A 10464-nucleotide genomic window follows, 5' to 3' on the forward strand; every position below is an offset into this window, starting at 1 on the left:
TTTCCAGTGGTCATGTATGGATGTGAGAGTTGGACTGTGAAGAAAGCTGAGTGCCGAAGAATTGATGCTTTTGAACTGTGGTGTTGGAGAAGACTCTTGAGAGTCCCTTGGACTGCAAGGAGATCTAACCAGTCCATCTTCAAGGAGATCAGTCCTAATTTCATGGCTGCAATCACCATCTGCAGTGATTTTGGAGCCCAAAAAAACAAAGTCTTCAAGAAAATTAGAGATATCAAGGGAACATTTCATGTAAAGATGGGCTCAATAAAGGACAGAAATGATATGAACCTAACAGAAGGAGAAGATATTAAGAAGAGGTGGCAAGAATACACAGAAGAACTGTACAAAAAAGATCTTCACGACTCAGATAATCATAATGGTGTGAATACTCACCTAGAGCCAGACATCCTGGAATGTAAAGTCAAGTGGGCCTTAGCAAGCATCACTACGAACAAAGCTAGTGGAGGTGATAGCATTCCAGTTGAGCTATTTCAAATCCTGAAAGATGATGCTGTGAATGTGCTGCACTCAATATGCCAACAAATTTGGAAAACTCAGCAGTGGCCACAGGACTGCAAAAGGTCAGTTTTCATTCCAATCCCAGAGAAAGGCAATGCCAAAGAATGCTCAAACTTTTCCTTATGTATATAGAATATCTTCTTGTTGAGAAAATTTTTTCTATACAAGAACACTTAGTTAATAACAGGTATTTTTCATTAAAAATGCTACTAGAAAAAAAAACTTACAATTCTTTCAAAAATTCAGGAACCTACTTGCTTACATTTTTAAAATGAAGCTTTAATGCAATTTATTCAATATTGATTTAATACCTACTAGATACTGTGGAAGACATTAACTATTTTAGAATGAAAGGGAAGGACGATTAAATGAGAAAGATAAGAACATGGTCCCTGCCACCCAAAAATCCAAAATCTTGTTGGGGAGACAGACAGATATAAATAACCCTGGCATATAAAGCAAACAACAATAAGTGCTATTTCGAAAACAGAATAAAGTGTTATGATTGCAGTAAATAGGAAGCAATGAAATCAGATTGAAATTCCAGGACAGTTTCTTGGTAGAGGTAGGATATACACTGGCCTTGAAAAAAAAAAGGGGGAAGTAGGAGGATAAAAAGAATTTAATAGGCATATCTGGTAGGGAAATTCATTCTAGGAAAGTCTGGGAAATTATAGGTCTTGTTTGGGGAAAAGTAGCATGGTTTAGTGATAAGATCTTGGACTTTGAAATCACAAAGTCACATATGCTAAGTTGCTCATTAGTGTCCAACTCTTTGAGACCCTATAAACTGTAGCCGACCAGGCTCTGCTGTCCATGGGATTCTCCAGGCAAGGATACTGGAGTGGATTGCCATTTCCTCCTCCAGGAGATCTTCTTGACCCAGGAATCGAACCTGTGTCTCTTATATCTGCACTTCAGGGATGTTCTTTACCACTAGTGCCTCCTGGAAAGCCTAAATATACGCATGGCTCTGCTCAACTCCTTAAATTTCCCTGAGTCTCAGTTTCACCACCAGAAAAAAAAAAAGGGGAGGAAGTCAAATAGAGATCAAATTATGCTAAGTCAGTTCAGTCGTGTCGAACTCTGTGCGACCCCATAGATGGCAGCCCACCAGGCTCCGCCGTCCCTGGTATTCTCCAAGCAAGAACACTGGAGTGGGTTGCCATTTCCTTCTTTAATGCATGAAAGTGAAAATTGAAAGTGAAGTAGCTCAGTCGTGTCTGACTCTTCACGACCCCATGGACTGCAGCCCACCAGGCTCCTCTGTCCATGGGATTTTCCAGGCAAGAGTATTGGAGTAGGGTGCCATTGCCTTCTCCAGATCAAATTATGGAGAGGCTTAAAAGACAGGGTGATAGAAGCATGTAGACTGAAGTTGGGGAAGCCTTTTAGGAAGCTATAACAATAATCTGGGTAAAAAATGCTTGCAAGACTAAACCCGAAAACAAAAGACTGTATTTTCTCTTTCAGCCACAGGCTTTGTAAGAAATTGAAAATGAGGATACAAATATAAACAACTTGGCAATAGATTCTACGGAGGAAAGAAAGAGTGAAAACTCAGGGAATTTAGTGGAAACTCGGGGAACTTAATGGAAACCAGATTGTAGTTTACAGTAATGTCGTTAGTATGACATATATGTAGGGTTCCTTTTTGCAATATAGAGGCAATTATCTGATGCATATATTAATATAATATGTAAACTATTTTTAAATGGGACTTTAAAGAGATTGAAAGAATAATTTTCAAAGTTTTCCAGTTTTTTAATTAAAAAGAAACTCAAGGAACTTTCTTCATAAGTTCGCTTAATAATAGAATTTCTACATTTTCTTTTCTCTTCTTTCTGGTTCATTGAAGTCTTATTAGCATATACGTCATATTTCAGATATACTGAATTTTTCTTTTTAGTAACAACCCTCTTACTAGCACCTCCATAGCATTTCATTAGAATGTTTGCCAAATAATACTGTTGTGGTTTCCTGTTATTGTTTATTTGTTTTGGATAGTGGAAAAATATTTACGTAAAGAAAACAGGATTTATGATTCATAAACCTGGAAACTCTCAGTATTTAAATGCAAACAAACTGACATTCATATTTAGCTAAGTGACTATAAGAGGCGATTTAATATTTAGAAAACTGTGCTGCGACCTCAAATACGTGTATGTCTTTTGCCTTTGAGTGAGTGAGTGCAGTTGCTCAGCTGTTTCTGAAGGGGCACAAAGTACACAGAGGACCTAAAAGTCCAACCGAGTCTCTTGTGTCTCCTGCATTGGCAGGAGGGTTCTTTACCACTAGCACAACCTGGGAAGCCCTCTTGCCTTTATTGGCACCAAAAATAACAATTCATTAATGTGCACTTGCCGGGTACAAAATGCTTTGCTAATCATAGCATATGCACAATCTCAATTTTCATGACAGTAAGACGAGATACTTCTATCACCCTTATTTTATAGTAAAGGAAATGAAAGTTCAGAAAGGCTACATGTCCCAGATCACATAGCTAGCAAGTGGTAGAATCTAGATCTGCCATCTGCCAAGATCACCTGCTTCCCAAACCCACGTGTTTTTTCTATGCCACCTTGCCTACCCCAGGAAGAAGAGGCGGAAGATCTACTAAATGCACCAAGTACTTCCCAAAGGCAGTACCATTCCAACCGCTTCTACACATATTAACCAATTATATCATCACCACATTCATGAGAGAGATTTCATTTTTATCCTCATTCTGTATAAGAGTAAATTATTCCCCCCCACCCACCCAAAAAAAGAGAATTCTAAGTTGTCACACAGACCAAAAAAGGAATTGGCATTCAACAATTGAACTGGTATTCAACATCCTCGTGGCATTCAACAATTCAGTAGCTAAAATATCCTTAATCCCCAAGAACCTGGATCCAAGTCACACCGTTCTATGGTCACTGGAAATGTTTACCTGGCACCTAAATATTTTTTTTTACCAGGATTCATTCCAATCAAAATGAAGATGATCCTGAGAGAGAAAACCTAGGAAGCACTATTAGCCACTGCGCTGCATTGTGACTAAATGACCAGCTGATATCGAGACAGGAGGACTTAACAAGGGGAGGGGAGATGAGGAGGTCGCAGGGCACACAGGGAGAAGGGCAGGGTCGACTGGAAGGAGAAAGGAGGGAAACACTTCTGGGGATGGTTGAGGCGTAGAATCTCAACCCTGCCCACGTCATGCTTCTCAGAGCTTGGTCACTGTAGAACCACGCCTGCACTTGAGATTCAAGAATGCAGATGAGACAATGAGGTGAACATACTGTCATCCAGAGAAGATGCTCAAAGTACATCTGGTTTTTATTTTTTTTTTTATTTTATTTTTTTATTTTCCTATTGGTTAATTTTTAATAGTTATAGGACTATTCAGGTATGTTATTTCTTTTTTTTTTTATTTTTAGTTTTTTATTTTTTACATTTTAAAATCTTTAATTCTTACATGCATTCCCAAACATGAACCCCCCTCCCACCTCCCTCCCCATAACATCTTTCTGGGTCATCCCCATGCACCAGCCCCAAGCATGCTGCATCCTGCGTCAGACATAGCATCTGGTTTTTATTAACAAAACATACAGCACCTTCTGTGAGATGAGATGCTAAGAGCTGTACGTCTGGCTCTGCCAAATATTAACTCGGGTTAATTGCAGGCTGCCCAATCTATCATGGGCATGACATTTTCAAACTTTCAAGTGATAGATTAAATGGTTTCTCTAGGTTGATGTTCCTCCCATTGCGTATGTCACATGTGACATGCCATCCTCACTCCCCGGGTGTTTACCACTGTGAGTGACCCTCAGGCCAAAAGAGAAGCACAAACAGTGGGGAAGGGCTCAGCAGCGTCTCACTCATACTACGTCCAGGCGTCGTATTGAATTAAGTTCACCTGTGAGCATTTTCTGACCTGACTGAAAAAAAAAAAAATCTCATTTTCCAAGAAGTTGTTTTGACTTTTCAGCAGAGGATACTATAAAAGATAGACTATTATAAACTCTCCTGAAGCAAAATATTTGCTTTAGGTAAATAGCCTTCTTACAGCTATAAATAATTTAAGGAAAACTCTATATAAAATAATGTACGAAGCTCTGAGTTTCTAACCAAAAAGGTTTCCAAAGCTTTACCTTTGGAGGGATCTGCCCTTAAGCAGAAATACTGAAAAGACCCCAAATGGCCTAAGTTCCAAAGCCATACAGGACAAGGATTGAAATGAAGAGCACTTGGGTCCAGAAGTCACAAAGACCCGGGAACTAATTCTTTTCTCCCGGGAAGGCAGCTTAAACTCTGGTACCTGAGATGCTTTCATATGTGAAGCAGGGACAACTGCACCTGCCCCGCCTGTTCTCACAAGGGGTTGTGGAAATCAAGGGCAGAGACAGCAATGAGCATGAAACAGCACCCATACCAAGAGAACACCATGTATGCAAGGTCTGGTAAAGTCTGGTGCAGGCACCCAGCCTTCAGACCGTGCCTGACATGGCTGTGACTTGCTGTACTGCTTGTGAAAGATTATTCAGGAAGACGGTAATCGCTGAGAGTATTTTCAAGCTGAAGCAGGAGGAGAACCGGCTTGAATATTCTGTTGAGGAAACAGGGATGGAAGGAGCCAAGGGCTCAGCCCTTGCAACTCTGGGAATCTCTCCACTTTAGAGAAAGACAGCAAATCGCATCTTAAAATGGGTTCATTTGGAGACTTTGGAGCAAACAGGGCAGATGCTGCCTTGTCCTAGAAATGGGATGAAGAGGGACCTAATAAGACCGATGATTTTGCTGCCATCTTAAGAGCTTATGTAAAAGTGTGTAGAAAGCTAGTCTGTAAAAATAGATATCAGACATTATCAGTGACTATCGCTAGGTGACAGGATTTTTTGTGAGTGTATGTGTGATTTTTACTCTTTTTGTTGATCTATATTTTCTAGCTCTTCCATAGTGACAATGTATTCCTTCTTCTCCCCTGGTGGCTCAGATGGTAAAGAATCTGTGTGCAATGCAGAAGATCCGGGGTTCAATCCCTGGGTCAGGAAGATCCCCTGGAGAAGGAAATGGCAACCCACTCCAGTATTCTTGCCTGGAGAATCCCATGGACAGAGGAGCCTGGCGGGCTACAGTCGAGGTCACAAAGAGTTGGACAGGACTGAGTGACTAACACTGTCACTTTCATTTCTTCATAACATAGAAAAATGCTATTTCTATAAAAAGTAGACATACATTTAACATTTCATACTATAGGCAAAGACTCATTTTTAAAAAAATTATTAGGCATATTACTTTGTAGGTAACTTCTTTTAAAATGGAAACTGTGTTTCTTGATCATCAGCCATTGTTTATGACAACCAGTCCTTCACTTCTCATTTGGAAGGCTACATTGGCCTCCTACTGCACTTGGGGACTGGTCTGCCAAGAAGGGATTGGTTGCATGAAGGGGTGTGGCACCAATAACCCTTAGGAATACAGGCCACAGAGCTAATGAAGTGCCCCAAGGAAAGAAAGTCTTACCCATCAGCTATGAGTTCTCTCCCCCCACACCAGAGACCTGAGGGCACGTGACCTAGGAATGTGCATCCCAAGATAATACTACCTTCAGAGAACTCTACTTATAGGTAAGTAACTCTCCTTTATAGGAGGTATCTTTGTGTGGCAGACTGTTTATGGGAGCAATTTGAATTGAACTTTAAATGAAAAAGGCCTATCTCTGTAAGTGGTAATAATTTTAGTCATCTCGCTGTGGCTAGGGGTTGTGGAATTCATTAGCACAGATTAACATATAAAGTGGGTGAGATATCTCATAGCAAACGGAGAGGTTTAGGGGCCTTAATTCATCACTGAATGAACAGCGTGTACAGTATTAGGGACTATGAAATTTTTAATTTACACAAAGTGTCCAAGAATATAGGGAATAAATTTAAACCCAAAACAGATAATGGAGCTATGCCCTGCCTGGCTGGCAAGTTGAATTGTTTTTACACTGAGTGAAGAAAGCTAATTATCCCAAGCACAAGGAGACTGCTAAAAATAATAAGATTATAAGGAATAATTTGCTGATATAATTACAACAAAATTGGGTACACACAATCGTCAGATACATGTATTGCTTGACCTGGGTGAGAAAGTGAAATAAATCCTTCTTCTATAGCCTTCGTAAATTTGTTTTTATCATCTCCAAGTGGTGTTTGCACAGGCAGCACAATTTGCATGTGTAATGTGGCTGTACAAATTGACAACAAGTAAATTATTCAAGGAAATAGGCTGGTCGCGGGTCTGAACTATCTCGCAAAGCCTATTCATTTTGAAGAATCACTGAGACGTGAAGCTCATACATCAACCGTTTTCTGACAATCCTCAGACTTATTGTCTCCTAAAATGTCATTATGGCTATTATTTATGAAGCTAATTCATTTATTAATATATATTTAACTCTGACTTGTCATGCACCTTAGCAGACATTCTGTGCACTGCATATTTTTGAATAGATGAAAGACTTTGGCATGCTTTAATGATTACTGTAAGCCGCTATAGACTTATAGAATGCAGCTTTATTATCTACTTGCATTAATACCTTTTATAACTTTTTTTGCTTAAGGCCATCAAATATAAATAGCAAATGACATATTCAAAAGATTGTATGGAGTAAGATTTTCCAAGAGTTTGTTGAATTTTAGAACAAAATGGGCTAGCTGTCAGTTAAGACCTAATTCACCTAAAAAGATGGGTATATACCAATTATGTTGAATTTTTCTGCAAAATATAGGCTGCAATTTTTCCAGAAAAGGGAAGAGATGCATGATTCATTGAGCTTTTTCCTTCTATGTGCTGAAGTTGAGTAATAATTCCCAAGGAAGCTGGCTTTTAGGTGTTCGTGTTTCCCTGGGGCCTTGCACTGTGCCCTTCACGTTATCTTTAGCCAATACATGTTGTATGAATGAAGGAAGAAATGAATGACCTCCAGCCTTTCCGATGATGCCATGAGCAAAATCAGTAGAAATAAGCATCAACCTAGAATACTACCTCATGCATGTCTGCTTTAACATTTCTGACCTCTAGAGAATGTTCTGTGACCCCACTATGATTCAGAAATAAACCATATATACATGCAATCAAAATATACAACACATGTTATTTTTATACTGTGTCTAAGAATGTGTCAGTTCTATATTGGACCCATAAAGTTTGCTCTCTAGCATCTTCCACTGTATGTGACCATGGCTACTCTGTGTGCATACGTGTGTGTGTGTGTTAATATGTGTGTGTGAGCGTGTGTGTGCACATATGTATGTGTACATGTTGGTGAAGTAGAAGGAACTGGAGAATGAAACAGGACAGTGGAGTTGCTTGAGACGTTCTGCTCTGAGCATGCTTCATGCTAACCATTGACATAGTCACCATTTTTCTAATGTAACACCTCTGCCTTGGAGTCGGTATAGATATAGAACTTCCTGGTACTAACCAAATAGAAGGGCAGCACAGGCAAACATAATACTACTGTAACTTAACAATGGATTTGAAATTATTGCAAATAAGATGCTTTATTTTGAGGATAAAATCAGTGAGAAGATAAAGAAAAATGCCCTTACCCAAGTATTGTATTGACTGTATTGGTTTTAATAATGTCATAATATCACCAAACTTTTTAGATAATTAAATTATCTTTTTTGAATACGATAATGTATTTTTTTAAATTCTGCTTAATCTATGGACACAAATTAGGTTAGTAGTTGTCTTGGGCTAATGAAGTGCAGAAAATGGCAAGTGACTGTTAGTAGGCGCAGAATTTCTTTTGGGGGTGACAAATACGTGTTAAAATTAGATTATTGTGATGGATACACAATTCTGTGAATAGACTAAAAACCATTTAAATGTGTAGACTGTGTGGTGTGTGAGTTACATCTCAACAACATACTACTGGACAGGTGCCCAAATTACATATTTTATTATATATATACCCCACATCGTGTACTATAAATAGTAGCATAAGGAAATAGCTATTTAGGAAACTTGACTACAAATGAAACTTGAATGAAATATAAAGTAAGTAATCTATCCATAAAAGGATAGGAAATAGGCCTACCTTTCAGAAATCCAGCCTTCAGCAAGAATAGTCTTCATGTTAGGTGATCTGATAAGAGGAAAAAAAATTTCCTGCATCTGAAACACTGATATAAGCCATCAAGAATAGTCAAGAAAAATCTTTAGTAAATACATAGGAAGGTACTATTTTTCATTTAGAATTATTTTATTTGGTCAACAAAGCATCAAGAATCCATTTTTAAAAGTAATTTTCTTACATAAAGTATTCTCTCAAAAATGCCCTATTTGATAGGGAAAGCAAAACACACACATACAAAATATCTTTCTCACTACATAACCCTGGCAGGGAAGACTGATGACATTTTTATTAGTAATATTAATCACTTGCTTAAAGGGAAAAATGTCTCACTTTTCCAAGAGCTATAATATTTACCTATTTACACCTTTTAAAATTTCAATAACTCCAACTCAGAACCCTTAACCCCCATAACCTTCAAAAAACAAGTAAAATGAAAATTAATAAATGTTCCCTAGTGTGCTATGAACCATTAATTGTAGGTTGAAAAGCTTGAGTCTAATAAGAAACATGCCTTCAGCAGAAAGGATAAAGTCATCTGTGATGCTCATGATTTAATGATAAAAATGTGCAGTCAATTTCCAATGAAGTAAAGACCTATAACCCAGGAATATTTTAACTCACAAATTCTTGCAGATACCTGAGGAACTCGGAAAGGTGAACAACCTCAAGTACTGAAATGTTCTCGGCATGAATTAAATAATTCATCTCCGAAGTGGTCTGGCGATAAAGGCAATAGGATTTCTAGCAATAACAGATGATCAGGAATGGATTTGGCCCGCACTCCAAGAAAGCACAGGCGTTTCCTTTAATCTAGTAACAAAATAATTTTGTTAGTAGTTTTTTAGAGAAGTATATAATATTAGCAATAAAGACGTTAATAACATCATTGACCATAAATCCCACATAAAGTTTAAAAAAAATCAGCTCTAAACAGTACAGAGGTACCTTAAAAAACTAAAACTAGACCCACTGTATGATCCAGCAACCCCAGTTCTGGGCGTATATCCAGAGAAAACCATCATTTGAAAAGATACATGCACTCCAATGTTCACTGAAGCACTATTTACAACACACAGGACATGAAAGCAACCTGAATGTCCATCAACAGAGGAATGGATAGAGATGTGATACAAATAGATGATGGACTATTTCTCAGCCATAAAACAAGAAGGAAATGGTACCATTTGAAGCACACTGAGACTGAAGAGATTGTAATACTGAGGAGTATTCTAGAGGAGCCAGAGGCGAAATATCATATGATATCCCTTTTATGTGAAATCTAAAAAAGAATGAAGAAATGAACTTACAAAACAGAAAGAAACTCACAGACTTAAAAGATGAATTTCTGGTTGCTGGGGCCGAGAAACAGGAGGAAGGGATAGTTAGGGAGTTTGGGATGGACAGGTACACGCTGCTATATATAAAATAAATAGCTAATAAGAGTCTATTGCATAGCACAGAGAACTCTGCTCAATACTCTGTAGTGATCTATTTTGGAAAAGAATCTAAAAAAGATATATGTATTATATAGATATGTATATATCTAAAAGATAGATGTATTCAGTTCAGTTCAGTTGCTCAGTTGTGTCTGACTCTTTGCGATCCCATGGACTGCAGCCTGCCAGGCTTCCCTGTCTATTACCAACTCCCAGAGCTTGTGCAAACTCATGTCAATCAAGTTGGTGATACCATCCAACCATCTCATCCTTTGCTGTCCCCTTCTCCTCCTGCCTTCAATCTTTCCCATCACCAGGGTCTTTACCAATGAGTCAGGTCTTCACATCGGGTGGCCAAAGTATTGGAGCTTCAGCTCAGCATCAGTC

This window comes from Ovis canadensis, chromosome 22 (genome assembly GCF_042477335.2).
Source record: "Ovis canadensis isolate MfBH-ARS-UI-01 breed Bighorn chromosome 22, ARS-UI_OviCan_v2, whole genome shotgun sequence".
NCBI lineage: Eukaryota > Metazoa > Chordata > Mammalia > Artiodactyla > Bovidae > Ovis > Ovis canadensis.